This window comes from Carcharodon carcharias, chromosome 2 (assembly GCF_017639515.1).
Source record: "Carcharodon carcharias isolate sCarCar2 chromosome 2, sCarCar2.pri, whole genome shotgun sequence".
NCBI lineage: Eukaryota > Metazoa > Chordata > Chondrichthyes > Lamniformes > Lamnidae > Carcharodon > Carcharodon carcharias.
This window is the reverse complement of record NC_054468.1, coordinates 77535647-77554667: the sequence shown is the minus strand read 5'-3', so window position 1 is coordinate 77554667 and position 19021 is coordinate 77535647.

Here is a 19021-nt window from a genome sequence, read left to right as displayed (position 1 = left end):
TGTTACAGCTGGTGTTTCCCCTGCTGCTGCTGATGTTTCCCCTGTTACTGCTGGTGTTTCCCCTGTTACTGCTGGCGTTTCCCCTCTTACCGCTGGCATTTCCCATGCTGCTGCCAGTGTTTCCTGTGCCCCAGTTGGCATTTCACCTGCTGCTGCCAGTGTTTCCCTTGCTGCTGCTCGTGTTTCCCCTGCCGCTGCTGGTGTTTCGCCTGTAACAGCTGGTGTTTCCCCTGCTGCTGCTGGTGTTTCCCCTGTTACTGCTGGTGCTTCCTGGTATTTCACTCCTGTTGTTGCTTCGGCTGTTGACATTGCTTTTTCTGCTCCTAATCATTGTCCATGGTAGTGCTGCATAAGTTGATCCCTTGCTGCAGTGAAGGCTGACAACAGGGAAGATCAGATCAATGTGAGTAAAGTCTACAGTAGGTGAAATGACTTCCGAAAAGTTGGAAAGCACCTGTGAAGCAATGAAATTTGGCTCTCTAAACAAGTGTTGTGAACACAAGCCTTTCACATAGGCAAGCCAGCAGCTATCCAGCTTCACTATTGAAAGGCTTTCCAGCCTGTCAGTTTCAATGATCAATTGCATCCACTGTTCTCTCTTGTTGGTGAGTCCACACATCTTTGGGAAACCTATGTGCTGGCTGTTAAAGCCAGAATGCTGAGGTAAATTCACGATTAATTACCCATTTTATTTTCAAATTACCAATTCTACAGCTCCACAGGGATTCCCTGCACCTCTTTTATAAACACGGCAGTTAAACCCAGAAGTAGGTGGGATCATTTTGGGTTTCCAACCCAGCTCCACCTTTTTAATGCCCCCTCACCCCATGCCCCACAAACCCCCACCTCGCCCCCCACCCCCTACATCTGAACCTACCCCTTTAGCATAAAATTCTATCCCCTGTCTCAGTAATTGTGAAATAACTCATGCCATTACACTTGGGAGATCCTTGGTTCCAGATACTTGGCAGGGTCTGTCTGATATGTCTCCACGGCTCTGATTGTGAACACAGGCAGTTTAAAAAAAAGTAATACAGAAACTCACTCATGGTCTTAACAGAAAGCTGTTCTGGTCAGCTTTCTCCAGGAGAAAAAGTCAAGAGGATAGTTAGAAATTGTCCTGTCCAAGTCATATGGAATCACAGAATCTTAGTGTGGTTTCAGCACAGAAGGTGGTTATTCAGTCCATCAAATCCATGCTGGCTCTCAGCAATAGCAATTCAGTTAGTCCCACTTCCTTCCCTTTCCCTGTAACCTTGCAATTTTTTTATCTTCAGATGCCTAGCCTTTTGAAAGCAATGATTGAACCTGCCTCTACCACTCTAGGCAGCGCATTCCAGATCCTAACCACACGCTGTGTTAAAAAAATTCTCTTTTCACCTTTGGTTCTTTTGCCAATCAGCTTCAACCAGTGTCCTATGGTCCTTCACCCCTCCATCAAAGGGAAGCTTTTCTTTCTATCTGCTCTGTCTAGACAGCTCTTGATTCTGAGCACCTCTATCAAACCATGTCTCAGCTTTCAATAAGGAAAACAACCCAGCTTCTCTAATCTATTCTTGTATCTGAAGTCCATCATCCCTGGAACCATTCTCATAAACCTTTTCTGTACCCTCCCTAAAGTGCGGTGTTCAGAATTGAACAATACTTCAGCTGAGACCACACCTGTGTTTTCTAAAGGATTGTCATCACTTTCTTGCTTTTTGTACTGTATGCCTTAATTTATAACACTCAGGACCCCTTATGCCTTTATAATCACTTCCACAACCTGCCCTGCCACCTTCAAAAAACTGACACATTGGCGTGGAGAAATGTATTTGTTAATCTGTTGTGTAGAGACCTGCAATACTGATTGAATGAGTCTAATCTTACTTTGTATGTTCATTTCCTGTGAAATAAAGCAACTTAGCGATTCATATTTGGTCTTACCAAGTGTTTTCTTTGTATCCTTTTGAACATACAAACAAGAAGCAGAAGTAGGCCATTCGGCCCCTCGAGTCTGCTCCGCCATTTAATAAGATCATGGCTGATCTATTAGTAACCTCAAATCTGCATCGATAACCTATCACCCCCTTGCTTACCAAGAATCTATCCACCTCTGCCTTAAAGATATTCAAAGACTCTGCTTCCACTACATTTTCAGGAAGAGAGTTCCAAAGACTCACGACCCTCTGAGAGAAGAGAATTTTGCCTCATCTCAGTTTTAAATCGGTGACCCCTTAATTTTAAAGAGTGACCCCCAGTTCTAGATTCTCCCGCAAGAGAAAACGTCCACTCCACATCCAGCCTGTCAAGTCCCCTCAGGATCTTATATGTTTTAATCAAGTCACCACTTACTCTTCTAAACTCCAACGGGTACAAGCCTAGCCTGTCCAACTTTTCCTCCTGCCCTATCTAGGTATTAGTCTGGTAAACATTCTCTGAGCTGCTTCCAATGCATTTACATCCTTCCTTAACTAAGGTATACGGTGCACCAGATGTGGTCTCACTAGTGCTGTATAACTCCAGCATAACCTCCCTACTTTTGTATTCAATTCCCCTCACAATAAGTGATAACATTCTATTAGCTTTCCTAATTACTTAAAGATATTGGACACGAGTATACAATTCAATTTACATGACGGCACAATTGTTATACTCTTGGATGATATTATCTTATAATTTAATATTGGCCAGTGTAAGTTTGTTTCAGCATGTAGAGAGTGTGGATCCATACACAAGAGTGGCTGATGACATTAAATCCAAGAAGGTGTCGACGACAGATTGAAATTTGGAATGGCCCCTAACAGACTGCCATCTTTAATTTTGTTTCATTGCAGAAATTTTAGAACAGAGTGCACTGTAACCAAACAGAATCCAGGTTAAAGTATAACTATATGCCTGTGGGTGTGAAGTCGATCTATCATTTTATCCCCCTTGGACAATTTGTTCAGCTTTTACATGACTCATTCAGCTCAGGAAACTTAGTAATGCATCAAAAATGATTTAACATTTGACCACATGTCTCCCCAAATCTTTTTGGTGATTACTAATTGTCAACTCTTTCCTCAGCCCCAAAAACTATGATCACCTTGGCTCCCTTCCCTCTATTTTCTATAAGCTTTCAGCTCAATCTTAAACATTATGTTTTGATTTATTCTTTTCAACTTGGGTTGTGTCCTCTACAATAGGCCTCAATTTAATAATTTACCTCACTTTCATGTTGTCAACCACAAAGCTGCTATTAATAACTTGAGTAATATAAAAACATACTTTTTGTTATTATTTATAGATGTAACATTTACAAATGATTAGAAAACAACGAGCTAAACCTTTATTGTTAAAGAGACCAAACATTGTACGACAACACAATGGATGTCTGTGAACACATTATCAACCGCTTCAATTAAAAGACTGATTTATTAAAGATTTCAGGGTTTGAAAATTGACACCCAACAATGATGCACCTTATTTAATGTGCTACAGTCAGCAGTGAGCTCAACAGAAGAAAGATTGCCACTAACTTATGATAGTTTAACATACCCATAGTTTATAGGCATTGCCAATAAAACAGAATTCCCATAAGTGATTTGGACATGTGAAATCACTCTGGCTGGATCAGGCAGGAGTTGAAATTGTAAATAACTGCCAAAGAAGAACAAGATGCTTCCAACAATTCACATGAAATAACCAACCACCCACAATCACTCTCACTTTTTCAATCGCTCAGATCTTCCAAGGAGTGACACTCATGGTCGGGGTGTGTTAATTGTGTCCAGTAATTTCTCCGACCCCTCATTGCTCCACATTTCTACTGGGTTCTTTTGAACCCAGCTACAGCAGGATGCACAGCGCAGTGTCCCTCAGAACTCCATTGGATCATAGTAAAGGCAGGGGAAGATGGGACACACCTTCTTTTTATGGTACTAGCTGCTGTATGGTAAGTTTAAATGTCCAGTCTGAATGTTCATGAATGAGTGTAAGTGAATGCATGAGTAAATGCATAAATGAGTTAGGTGGTAGGTGGATGAGTGGGCAGGTGGCTGAGGTAGGTAAGTGGATAAGTTGTAGGTGGGTGGCCTTAGCCTCCTTTTGAAATTGTGGCATCCAGAATTGGACAGACAGTTCCATGTGGAAATTATTAGTGCTTTATCATGGCATATCATAGCTTCCTTGTACTAATGCCTCTAGTTATAGAGCCAACGATCCGCTATGTCATTTTAATGACCTGCTCAACTGTCCTGACATCTTCAAAGACTTGAATAAATACCATCCCAGGCCTCTCTGTTCCTGTACCCACTTTTAGTTTATATTGTCTCTCATCATTCTTCCTACCAAAATTAATCACCGCATGCTTCTCATGCCAGGCTCTGAATCCACTTTAGACAAGTGTTTATGGGAATGTACTACTGCACCAGATTGGAGACAGAGATGAGAAACTGAAAATAATCTTTAAGAAATGTTAGTGTTTCTGTTAAAAAAAAAGTAATTGAGGGACTACAGTTGAGAATGATGCATCTGGACTCTGTTCTGAGTGTCTGTGTACAGAATTTGTCAAGATCCCCCAGATTCCTATTTGAGCCAAGTGCTTCACTGAGAAATTAAGGACTAGGCCCAGGTACCGATCTAGACTTCTCAGTAGTGGCATTTGAAAACAGGCAGGTGGGGTCAGTTGAGATGTTAAAATTTAAAAACCTCAAACCCAATCCCAACCCATCTCCAACCTGTTCACTCCAGGGTTAACAGAGGCAGAACAAGACATGGGCAGTAAATCCCCTAACTGGAGATGCATTTGACAACTTCTATATTTTAATGAGGCAGATTTAATGCTGAAGAGAGGCCAAAATGGATTTGGGGAGAAATGCCCCAAAAACATTTTTGTGGGTAAGGAACAGCAGAAATGCTCCCTTTGGTCCTCCACTCAATTAGACCCTTACAAAAATCCCCTGGGGTCGGGAATCGTACCTCCCTGGATCAGGTATGGGTTTCCCTGGATCAGGTATGGGTTTCCCAGGATCAGGCAGACACATCCTGGAATCAGAGATCAGAATGTCCCCTCCTCCCTTCTTGGATCCTCCCCTCATCCTTTGCACTGCCATTAGCAGCTTGAGGTTTCATATATGGGGCTCTGGCCAATTCCAGAGTGCTCCCCAAACAAACTGAAAGTCAAGTCTGTCAATCAGACTGATTTCCAGGTGGGGGGGCTATGGAACAAAAATCTGAGCATGCTGAGAAACCAAAACTTCATAGCAGTCGAAGAATCCCGGACTTCTAGGCTTCCTGTCTGAGACTCCACTCCCCCATGCCCCACACTCCCACAACCAGCCAGCCACCTCCTGGATGCAAACCTCCCCTGTCAAGATAAGGGTCTTAGTATCTGGAACATGTCAAAGAGAGGAGAGAATAATAATTTGCTTATATTTATACTAATCAAAGATAGCATGGCAGATTAGTTTCAGTCAGTTGGATCAATAAATATACTGGTCAGGAAGGGAGAGAAGTTATATATGTGCAGGTGATAAATATTGGTGTACATTTAATGTTTAACAGTAAGGTATTTAATACTGCCTACGAACATTTTTGGCAAAGAACCCAGGCAGAAAGAACAATTAAAACCTGAATCAGCCATGTCTTTAAGCTTACTAATTACTCTGGAGGGGCTTGGCAGGTCTGGCAGCGTCTGCGGAGGGGAGCGGAGTTGGCATTTCGGGTCCATGTGACTCTTCGGCAGAGCTGGGTGGGGGTGGAGGAGAGATGAAGTGTGGGCTGGTTTGGGGAGGGGGTGGGAGGGGTGGGGCTGGATGGAGGGCCGGTGGTGGGTGGGGGTGGCCGGGGGATGTTGCAGACGGTGGGGAGAGGGAGTGTGCTGGTTGGAAGTGGGGGGACGGGGTGTGCGGGGTGCAGGTGGCCCTGGCGGGGGTGGGGTGGAGTGAAGGGAGGGGATCGAGGTGGGGTGAAGGGTGGGGATGGAGCGGTGGATGGAGATATATTTGGAAGTGGTGGAGGTGGGTGGGAAGAGAGAAATCTATGTGGATTGTTGGAAGGAAGGAGGGGGGATCGGAGGGTGGATGGAGATGGAGGAGAGAGTTCATGATCATTTCAACACTCCACCCTGCTCTCATGCCCACATGTCCGTCCTTGGCCTGCTGCATTGTTCCAGTGAAGCTCAACGTAAACTGGAGGAACAGCACCTCATCTTCCAACTAGGCACTTTACAGCCTTCTGGACTGAATATTGAGTTCAACAATTTTGAATCATGAACTCTCTCCTCCTTTCCAACACCCTTTCCGACACCCCCTTTTTTTCCAATAATTTATATAGATGTTTCTTTTCCCACCTATTTCCATTATTTTTAAATGCATTTCCATCCATTGTTTTATCTCTACCTTTTAGCCTATTTCGATCCCTTCCCTTCACCCCACCTCACCCCCACTTGGTCTATCTGTACCTTGCTTGTCCTGCTTTCTACCCTTAATTAGCACATTCCTTAGATAATATCACCACCTTCAACACCTCTTTGTCCTTTTGTCTATGACATCTTTTGGCTATCTCCACCTATCACTGGCCCTCTATCCCAGCTCTATCCCACCCCCCCCCCCACCTCTTAAACCAGCTTATATTTCACCTCTTTTCTATTTTTACTTAGTTCTGTGTTGAAGAGTCATATGGACTCGATACGTTAACTGTGTTCCTCTCCGCAGATGCTGCCAGACCTGCTGAGTTTTTCCAGGTATTTTTATTTTTATTTTTGTTATGTCTTTAAATTCAATTGCTGACTATGAAAATAGCAGAACTTCCTTTTGTGCAGTGGAGTCCTTTACAAGGATCATGAGCTTGCTTGAAAATAGTAGAACTTGTAGCTGAGAAATCACCCAAGTTTTCTTGTCTTTTAGAAGATGCTAAGGAGTCAGGTTAGGTTTTGTTTAATATATAGTCTGCCATCAGCAAACAAGGATATTTTGAGCACAATCTCTTCTACCCATACTGTACTTGTGTCCAAATTTTCTCTTATACATCTTGGGCAGTATTCATATTGTCAGAGAAAGGAAATTAGGGATAGAGTATCCTTGTCCGGGCCCTTGAGAGCTGCTGTCACCAGATATTCCATCACCTGACCCCAGCACACTCTTAAAATCCAAGACTGGACTTAAATGAGACAACCCTGATATACAGTTTTTTTAATCCATTCATGGGATGTGGGTGTCGTTGGCTAGGCCAGCATCTATTGCCCATCCTGAATCGCCCTTGAGAAGGTGGTGGTGAGCTGCCTTCTTGAATCGCTGCAGTCCATGTGGTGTAAGTACACCCACAATGTAGTGTTAGAAATGAGCTTAGTGCACCTTAGGATCACACAGTATGCAAAGAGCATCAATCTTGGTGTCATTTGACCCAAACCACATTATCGAGCAACCAGGGTAATACAATAATAATCAATATAACTGAGGCAACGGTAACTTGTATGTCTGGTCATTACCTTATATTCTTTCTCAAGTGTGCATACGCAGATGTCAGAAAAGAAAGTAACAGCGCCACTACGAATCAAAGAATCACGTCTCTACAGACGAGATACATAAAACAATCAGTGATACTGTTTTATTATCAGTACTGGTGTACGAGTAAGGTAGGGGCATAATGCACAATAGTTAGTGTAATGTGTAAGTTTTCCAACTATTATTTTGTCTATTTGAAATGGATCATTTATAATAGTAAAGTGTGAGCATAAATAACAGCTGCAAAGCTTTTACATTTATTGCATTATTAACTTTGCCAATCAGATTAGTTTCTCAATATGTAAAAGGGGCACTGTGACATTGATGCAATCACTGAAAATTGCGATTCAGATTTTAATTGTTCTTTGCCAAAAATGTTCATAGGCAGCATTAAATACCTCTCTGTTAAACATTAAATGTACATTTTCCTGTCTGCTGACAACATTCAAAACCTATGCTTAGCCACAGGTGTACAGCAACATCACAACTGTGGGAAAGTTTGTAAATAGGAAATGCAGTGTATCGGAAAGGTTTGTGTGAAGTTAACCATTAGAACTGCATTAAAAGCACAATAATGGAAACATTATTCTACAAAGTTCCAGTTTAACAGGCAATGGGTGGTCTGAGTGTTCCAGACTCACATTTGATGAAACTCAGACAGCAATAAGTTCAAATATAGTTGCTCTATATCTTGAATAGTAAACCCAGGAGTAGGATTGTATCTCACATCCATGATCTCATGTTAGAATAACTCACCATCAAAATGATAGTTTAATTGGCTTTTAAGGCAGAATTTTGACTGTCAGGGAGGTGTGGAGGGTAATGCAGCTTTGGCTGGGGGAGGGGAGATGTTAAAGCCCTGAAAAGTGGTATCAGGTTGAGCATCCAACATGATCCCATCCAGTTATAAAAACAAAAAAACTGCGGATGCTGGAAATCCAAAACAAAAACAGAATTACCTGGAAAAACTCAGCAGGTCTGGCAGCATCGGCGGAGAAGAAAAGAGTTGACGTTTCGAGTCCTCATGACCCTTCGACCCTTCTGTCGAAGGGTCATGAGGACTCGAAACGTCAACTCTTTTCTTCTCCGCCGATGCTGCCAGACCTGCTGAGTTTTTCCAGGTAATTCTGATCCCATCCAGTTCCTGGTTTAACCCGGGTGGTTTGCAGGCAAGCCAGAATCCCGCCTCCCACACCCCACCCTACCCCACCCCACCCCTCCACCAGCCTGCAGAGAATTGGGTAAGTAATTAAGATATGTAAATCTCCAATCAATTCAGGATTAAACCCAGCACTGTGATTTTAATAGCCAGTGCACTGGTTTTCCAAACTGTGTGGAACTCACCAGGGTCAGCCAGGTGAGACCACAGTGTTTGTTCACTGAGACTAATAGGCTGGGAAGCCTTCAAAGAGTGAAACAGAATAGCTGCAGCCCTGCCTAGGTGAGAGGCTGGCGCTCATAGCACTTGTTCTGAAATGTGTTCTCACTGTCGGACAGATGATTTCCAACTTTTGGGAAATCAGTTCACCTGCCTTGGACTTCGCCTAGCTTGATCTTCACTTTCCTGTTGTTGGCATTCACTGTTGCATCTTATGCAACTCTTCCTTGGAGCTCTGATGAGTAACAAGAGTACAGCAGGAGGAGCAACAACAGCAGCCACACCAGCTGCCTTCTTCTCAGCCACATGCCGCTCCACAGGACAGAGGGCATAATCATAGAGATCTAGCTTGAAGGAGGTAAGACCCCCAACACCGGGCCTACAGGCAAAGGATCAGCTCTCTGCATGTGTGAAGAGCAGTGCCTCAGGAGGCTAAGGTTTTCATGGTAGATTGTTGCTGGTATCTTCAGCTTCCTGGCACAAGTCTTCCTTTCCAGTGGAGCAGGTGGACACGCATTACCAAAGGCCATCAGGGTGGCTGTAACTAGAAGACCACCTTCTCACATTGTCTGCCTCAACCTGGTGTTCTATACTTCCTTTTCCCATTAGGGGAGAAAGCAGAGAGTTGTAAGTGTGTGGATTGTGTGGAGAGGAGGAAAGGACGGCATTTATGGAGGGTGACAGTGAGGCGACGGTGTGAGATAGATCTAAGATGATGGTGAGTGAAGGGTGTAAAATAGATCAAAAATGATGAGTGTAAGTGTTGGTTGTTCAGATGAGAGAGAGAGGAATGAGTGGGGCTGCAAAGTGTGTGGCTCTCTGGAGTGTTGAGGTGGAGAATGCTGAGGAAGTCAGAGTGTGGTGCTTGGCACCTTATGTCACTTATCTCTTCTGGCCTCCTGAGGTCCTGGATCTTCTTGGGGCACTGTCAGCAGATTTGAGGGACCAGGCTCCTGCTGTTCACTTCTGCAACCACTTCCATCCTTGCCTGCTTGGCTTGAGGGGCTGCCCTCTTCCTTCCATACTTGGGAAATCTCACTTCAATTCAGTCCCTCAGATCTCACAGCAGATCTGCAGGTAAGAGTCCGAGACCAGGGGAGCAGAGTCCAAGACCGAGGTTGCGGGGTGGCGGGGGGAAAGTGAGTCCGAGGCCAGGGGGCACGATCTGAGACCAGGGAACAAAGTCCGAGACCAAAAGGACAGCTTTCCCAGGTCTTCTTTCCTGTGGTTGCCAAAGCCTGAGGAATCAATGTCTAGTTCAGCCACTCTGACCACTGCCAGGGCCCCTTTCACTGGAAATCCTTCCTTTGACAGTTTTAACATCCTGCCAACCTTCTCTGATTGGTCAAGAAACTCGAAATTGTCATTTCGCGCCCCCACCACCATGACACCCAATGCAAACAGGGCCGGACAATTCTGGCCATTGATAATAATTGGTACTTGGTAGACATGAATATTTCTCCTGAAATGCTTTATTGTACATGCATGGTTTCTCTTTTTGACAGGTTAGGTATTTAAAACTTACAATATTTGTTTTCTCATAGCAAAAATCTGGAAGAAACGTCCCAAGAAGGTTTAGCTGTGTCTTTAGAAAAGTGAAATAGATTTGTCAAGTTTAAATTGTTTCTGGGCAGGATCTGTGTACTTCAATTCTGTTTGTTAAAATCTAAATGTATTTTACAATATCTGCAGAATAAGCTCCTTAAAAGAGCTCTGTTGTAACACAAACAAGCTTGGCAAACTCCTTTTATCTTTGTTTTGCTGAAACATAACTTAATAATGAAAGTTACATGGAAGGACACCAGTACACCTTGGAAATAATACAACATCATTTGTGCAGGGTGCCACCATATCATGCATGCTGATGTGACCCTTCACTACTCAATGTGATTAAGAAAACCTCTCTCGCAATCGACATACGTTTTGATCATAGGTGTGTGATTTGACTGACAGTAACTTCATGTATTGCATAGATTATATTGTTTTGTGAGTGTATTATAAATCTATTAGTTATTATCATGTTGATATTTATTTAATAAGTGGAATATGAAAGGACAATATCTAGACAAAGAGCTACTTTTACCACTTTTGTTACATCTTGGTTTTTTTATGAATGATATTCCATAATTAAGAATATTCTTCAAACATGCTAGTTTTCAAGTATTTGATTCTTGTCATTTCTGGCACATCTTACAGACGAAAACAATATGACACAGAGGGGTTTAAACATTGCCATATACACTGTCAATACTTACCTATTTTGATTAAACAGGTTCATTAATCTGTTTAAATTCATTTGCACTGAAAATGTATAAAACCAATCATGGCTTCATATACTTATAAGAGTTATCAAGCAGGGTCGTTCTTTTTAGCTGCAATTACCATCTTCAGAAGGGCAAGGGTCATCTAGAATAAAGTTAAACAAGGAAAGAAACAAGGTTGCTCACCTTTGAAGTTGTTGTTTCAGTTAGGAGCATAGCCTGACTACTTACAACATATCTAATGAGGCCATCCAGTTGGAGTTGATGTCCACATGCTAGAAGTGTCAGTGTGAGATTGGATCAACTGTTTGTGCACACATGCCCTCTATTGCTCAGACTACTAAATTACAGACAATCGAAGAGGAGGATGAAAAGCAGTGGGGAACTTCTGCTCAATTGGCCCAGTGGGATCCCAAAGCATTTAACTGTTGGTGTTTTAAGCTGACTTGTTAAAACAACTTTGTACCCATATTGTTTGTTTAACTGACTGATTATTATTGTATTATATTGAGATTTGTGTTTATGGATGTGTATGAGCTCGTTACCTAGGGGCAGAATTTTAAGTTTCTCCCACTGGTGGATTTGTAGGCAGGGGATGGCCGTAAAATTTCTCAGATGGCCATCCTACTGGGCTCCTGCCCACCCTGACCTCTCCGCAATTTTATCCTGGGGCAGGCAAGGCCTAGTCTGGCCTGCCCACCCTTTCCCCAACTGAGGGCCTTAAGTGGTCAATATTGACTTAAGGGCCATTTCCCACCCATCCTCAATTTTCAGGCTGGTGGGAGGAGCTCAGGGTCAGGGCAGAAACCCAAAATGTAACCCTGTTCAACCCTCAGGTGGGGCAGAGGGCAAGAGCCTCCATCAGCAGCCTTCTTTTAACATTGAGTACATCTCCCCCAAAAGGACTGGCTCTGCAGGTTTTCCTGACTTCCTGGCCTCTCCTCCAATACACCCACCCAGCTCCACCTACCCTGCTGGGGCTCACCTCCCTTCCCCAGTTAGGAATCCCAAAACTTATCTGGTTCTGGACTACCAGGACTTGTTTGGCAGTTTAGTTGGGCTAATGGATCTGGGTTGCAGGCTTGTTTCAGGATGACCGAGTTGATACCAAAGGCATAGCAGATCATAGACAATTCTTATGTGGAACACATTCTACTTATTTACAACGGAACTCAGCAACTACACTTGTGTACTTACAACTAAAACACTGTCTCTGCGTTACGGATTCTTACTCTAGACTGCTCACTGCAGGATATAGACTACTAAAGTAGCTCGTGCTACTCTGTCATTGGATAATAAGATCATGTGATCTTCTATTATAACATTCTTCTTAAAGGTATATTACACACCAGATTACTGCACTGAGGCCCTGGGGAGTGTTTGCAGTCCCAGTCCTGTCCATCCCGCTTCTGGCGCAGCAGGGATAGAGAACTACTGGCCAATCAGATTAGTTGGCATGATGAAATAAAATATAAATAAATTTCTGTGGACGACATTTTCAGTAGCTAAATTTTCAGGTGATTTATTATGATGCACGGACACTTTCTTTGAGCTTCTGAAACCTCTATTTTTGATTTTTCAGGTCTTAAGCTCCCTGAGGCAGCTCTCTGCCTTCAGGGAGCTTTCTCCTTGCCATTAATCGGCCAGTCAGCATGAAATCGCAGTCGGGGGCCAATCGCGTTTGGAGGTCCGTTCCCCGGTCAATCCCAGGCCCACCGATTGCACCCACCCACCGACCTAAAATTTCAGGCCCAGGAAGCAACTGTCAGCAGTTTTAATGCAGTTGTAATGGTTTGCACACCTTAGTGGCAGAATAATATGAATGTCGTGGTATGCGCCACATGCACAATGCTCCTTACTTTATAAAATGAAGCACCATTAACAATGCCACCAGATGATATAGGCATTCTAAGTTAATGGCTTTAAGCAGAAGATCAAGAAGTACCAATGTCGCCCACTAATATTATTTGGCATTGAAAGAGGATATTCAATTATTGGTTTGCTATTTATTCCACTATCTAAATGTTGCTCAATTTCAAAGCATTGCACTCTCATTTAAATAAAGGGACTGAAACCTTGGCACCTAATTCAGTCCAAGACCAGACGACAATCATACACCTAACAGCAAAGCCACAAATATTACCATGTCGATCCAGAGTTTACACAATACAGCAAAAGACCTTTGCCTAAAATTAAATAAATACAAACTGGTGGCAACAAAGTGCTTACGTGAATGAATTCCAGAATAATTAGGTGGTTCAGTTCACATCACAATGTCTACCTTGTGGCTACTAATCCTGTTAACAACAACACTTAGACTCTATTTTGTTGTCTGGTGTTTCTAAATTTTCAGAGTCTAATTGCTAGCTTGAAAACTAAACATGCCTGTATGCTTACAAGACTGAGTTTTGGGAAGTAGGCAGAATTCCAGGGAAAACAGACCTGTGGGTTAGGCGTTACCTATGCCTCTATGTACGTAATGCCACCGTGTTAAAAAAAAACCTGGTACCAAGCATCAACACCAATAATTTATGAATGATGCAGACTGGAACAATTACTGGGCAACAGCTAATGCATAAAATCTTACCTAAGTCCCCAGGTACTTATTAGAGACAGGTTTCCACAACAACCTTTAGAAAACATTTTAGTGAAGTGAGGTCAGGGTGTATGCTATTTAATGGGCACCCTATTAATGGAACTATTCATTAAATTAATCCCCTAAACATTTTACAATGTGCATTTAACAACAAGATTTGATACAGTAATCACATTTCAACTGAGCAGGCACTTATCATATTAACAAGGTTTTACTGTAAAGACATAGTCAATATACTACTTTGTTTGCAATGCAACATGAATACAGCAATGAGTTCAAACATAGCATCTCATTAAGATAAAAAGCACCTTATTGAAAAGTACCATGTAAAATAGGATTCAATGTTCACTATATTGAAAGGCATTCAGTCTCAATATTTGATGCTTGTCACTTCAGTAAGAAAACTACATTCAGACTCAGATTTATTATTGCAGGGAATTTTGCATCATATCGGGTAACATCAAGGATTCAGGACATTCATAGGTCGTGCTTTGATTTAAATAATGCTTGATGAACTGCTGGTGCAGTGAGGATTCAGGGAGAAACAGTTTTTTACAGCAATGGGAGGGAGAAATCTGCTCTTGCCACAAAAAAGGAGATCAGCCACAGAAGCATTGTGCCATGCTCCCAGATTCAGAAAAATGACCTAACTAAATTAGGAGAGATGTGTATGGTTGCACAATCCTCCTGCGTGAATCACTCTGCCTTGCCAAGCCTAATAATCCATTGAATCACTCCTCATACCCACCTACTATTTTAATTCTCCACTTGTTTTCACTCTGATATTTCTGTCCTTGGCCTGCTGCACTGCTCCAGTAAGCTCAACATAGCTTGAGGAACAGCACCTCATCTTTCACTTGAGCACTGTAGTAATTATGGTTTAATTTAGTGTGCAATGTACCTTTAAGAATAATACTTGTTAGAAAAGATCACATGATCTGTAGTAACCAATAGGAGAGTAGCACGGGCTACCTCAGCAGACAGTATAGGCATAGAGTTGGAGTTGGAAGCACACATGTAGTTACTGCTGAACATATTGTAAATAAACTTAATGTTTCCACTTTGAAAGCTGTCTGCAAATCAACTCTATTACTAATAGTAGCAACTCGGCAACCCTACAACAAACTGGCGATGACGATAAAACAGGATTGAACAGAAGAAATCAAGTTGGAAAGAAGTTGGCACTATACCTCACCCAGTGATTGTAAGTAGCAAGTTCCGTTAAAATTGAAGTGTTTATCCCCTCTCAAAATGCCACAATTTGGGAGAATTGATTCTTTTGAACTAGTGACAGACGATTGGTCTGAACACATAGAACACCTCGCATTCTTTTTTCAAGCGAACAAGATTACAGGGGAAGAGAAGAGGTGAGCAATCCGCTTGAGAACTTGAGGGAGCAAAACATACAACTTGATTCAAAGTTTGAAGGCTCCCAATGCTCCAGGTTCAAGGAATTTTGATGAATTGGTGGACCTCGTGAAGGGTCACTTTCAACCAAAGCCCTCCATCACGATGTAGAGGTTCAGGTTTAATTTGTAAAATAGATCCCCAGATGAGACAATTGCATGCTACGCAGCAAATTTGAAGCAGATAACTGAACATCGTGAGTGCGATACAACTCTGAACCATATGCTCAGAGATCATTTAGTGTGTGGTGTAAAAGAGGGCACCATTCAAAACAGATTATTGTCAGAAGTGAATCTGGATTTCAAGAAGGCGCTAGAGATAATGCTGGCCATGGAAAGCGCAGTAAGAGATGCAAAAGCAATACAGGGTGTGCAAAATGGCGCTGCCCTCCACATCAGACGGGAAACCTCAAGCAATAATGGTGCGAATAAGCAAGACTCTGCCGAGAAGTGGGAAACAGCCCCCACTAGACCGAGGAATAAAGAAAAATAACTTAGCAATGAAATCGAAGAGTAATTTTAATAGAGGTGGAAACAATCAGTCTTTTAGTTATAGGTAGTTTTAAAAAATCAAATGCTACGATTGTCACAGAAATGGACATAAGATGAGGCAATGCAAGGAAAGATTCAAGTGGACTTGTACACAAAAGAAGAAACCCAATTAAATCTACAAGGTGAAGAGCCTGAAAAAACAAATGCTGATATTTACTCATTGTTGAACCTGAAAGTTGGAAAGACAGAACCAATATTTGTCACAGTGAAAGTAAATGGCAAACCTGTTAGAATGGAAGTGGACATGGGAGCTTCCACTACAATAATTGGGGAACATACCTCAAGATATCTGAATAATGGTGAACATCAGTTTAAGTTTAGAAGAAACAGCTGCCAAGCTAAAAGTATATATGGTTGAAAACATTCAAGTAAAAGACATAAGCAGAGTAACTGTCCATTATGGAAGCCAATCAGCACAGCTACCCATGATGGTGGCAGCAGGTGAAGAGCCAAGCCTCCTGAGTGAAATTGGTTAAATGAGATTAAGTTATAATGGTCTGAAGTTTTCCAGTTGAGAGCAAGTGGTCTACAAGGGCTACTTAGAAAGTACGCCACCACCTTCAAGGATGAACTGGAGAAAATCCAGGGACTGCAGGCCAAGATGTATGTGGATCCGAAAGCAAACCCTTGCTTAATGAAGGCGAGACCAGTGCCATACGGCCTGTGAGAGAAAGTCGACATTAAGCTAAAAAGGTGAGAGAAACTGGGCATTATACAACCTGTTCAGTTCTCAGCATGGGCAGCACCCATAGTCCCCATCCTTAAACCTGACCAAAGCATCCAAATTTGCGGGGTCGACAACTGATGGTTAATAAAGTAGCCAAGCTGGATCGGCACCCCTTTCCAAAAATTGAAGACCTGCATGCCAAGCTGCCAGGACGGACAATGTACACAGAGCTTGGCATGAGTTATTCTTATCAATGACTAGAATTGGATAATGCCTTCTGGGAATTTGTCACAATTAATAACCACATAGGGTTGTACCAATATACACAATTGCCTTTCCATGTATCCTCAGCTTGTGCCATTTTTCAGAGAACAATGGAAAGCTTATTTCAGGGACTGCTCCAGGCTGTAGTCTATTTAGATGATGTATTGGTGACTGAATTCACTGAAAAAGAACGTTTGGCAAACTTAGAAGAATTCTTAAAATGTTTCTTGCAAGCTGGAGTGCATCTAAAAAAAGAAAAGTACACGTTCCAAGAAAGGGAGGTGATCTATTTGGGTCACCGGGTAGATTCATAGGGTTTCCACTCGACTGAGGGGAAAGTGAGAGTCTTAAGAGAGGTACCTGCGCCAAAGAATACCTCAGAGCTAAAATCATTCCTAGGAATGATCAGCTATTATGGACGGTTCTTACCCAATTTGTTTACAGTACTGCCCCCCTGCATTCTTTACTCAAAAAGAACCAACATTCATCTTCGGAAGCGCCCCAGAAAGAAGCTTTCATAAAGATGAAACACTCGTCCAATCTATTGGTGTATTATGGCCAGACGACAGAATTGGTGCTGTCATATGACTCATTTCCCTATGGACTGGGAGCAGTGCTCTCTCATTGGATGGATGACGGCATGGAACGGCAATAGGTTACGTATCAAGAATGCTCACCACAGTGGAAAAGAGATGCCTGTCCATCATCTCTGGTATCAAGAAATTTCACCAGTACGTATACTTTACCATCGTTTCAGACCACAAACCACTGCTAGGGTTGTTTAGTGAGGAAAAGGCTATACCACCCATAGCCTCAGCAAGAATGGGCCCTAATTCTGGCATCATATGAATATACTTTCGTACGGTGTGGTTCCACATTGACTACTTTGGACCTTTCCTGGGAGCTTGTCAATGCCCATTAAAAATTGTTGGATATATATGAGGTGAAGCCACTACCATTGGGCACTACAACTGAGAAACTACATCAGAGTTTTGCCATTCACGGACTACCAGAAGTAGTCATTTCCATTAATGGCATGGCATTTACGAATGCTGAGTTTCAACACATTATCAGCCTCAATGATTTAACTCGTAAAATCTGCACCGTACCAACCTTCCTCAAATGGACTGGCCGAATGGGTGGTTCAAACGTTCAAGGCAGGCATGAAAAAGTTAACTGGTGATTCTTTGGCAACCAAGCTTTCACGCTTTCTTTTTCATTACAGGACTACTCCTCATACAACAATAGTTGTCACACCTGTGGAGTTATTGTTGAAACATTGTCTCAGGATGAAATGAGCTTAATAATGCCGAATTTAGTGGGAAGGTTGAAAGGAGTCAGAGAAAGCAGAAAACTAGACATGGCTTTTTTTTTCATGGGGTGCGGGAGCGCTGGTGGGCCAGAATTTATTACCCATCCCTAGTTCATTGGCATTTAAGAGTCAACCACATTGCTGTGGGTCTGGAGTCACATGTAGGCCAGACCAGGTAGGAAGCCGGATTTCCTTCCTTAACGACAATCAACAATGGTTTCAAGGTCACCATTAGATTTTTTAAGTCCAGATTTTTTATCAAATTCAAATTCCACCATCTGCCGTGGCAGAATTTGAACCCAGATCCCTAGACCATTACCCTGTGTCTCTAGATTACTGGGCCAGCGACAACACCACTATGCCATCACATCCTCTACAGGCATAGTCATGAGAGGAAATTTGCCATGGGAGAGCTGGTATACATGAAAAACTTCAGGGAAGGACCCAAATGGTTACCAGGTGAAATAAGTGCAGTGGCTGGACGTCAATCTTACCCCTTGGAGGTGGAAGGCCCGATCATCTGTGAACATGTGGACTATTAAAGGAAGAAAGAGACAAATCACCAAGATTTGGTTCCACCCGTGACCATGACTGGGTCTGCGTTTCCTGTTGAGGATATTCAATCCAGGACTGACACGCCTGATATTCCTGTAAGAGTTGAGGATACAGAACTGCAAGTGCCCACCGAAGCACCTGATGTTCAGGCAACTCCGGAAAAGGAGGTTCCTGAGAAAGAATCTGAAGTTGTGGAGCTGTGACATTCCACACATACCAGGAAACCATCTGAAAGACTGAACTTTTAAATTCCTTACCTAGTGTAAATATTATGTTTTCTTGAAAAATGTGCACTTGGAAATATATGTATAGCTGAGTTAAAGGGGAAGATGTAATAATTATGGTTTTATTTAGTGTGTAATGTACCTTTAAGAATAACACTTGTTAGGAAAGATCACATAATCTATAGTAACCAACAGGAAAGTAGCATGGGCTACCTCAGCAGACACTATACAGATAGTTAGAGTTGAAAGCATGAATGTTGTTGCTGCTGAGTATATTGTAAATAAACTTAATGCTTCCACTTAGAAAGTTGTCTGCAGGTCAAATCAGTCACCCTACAAC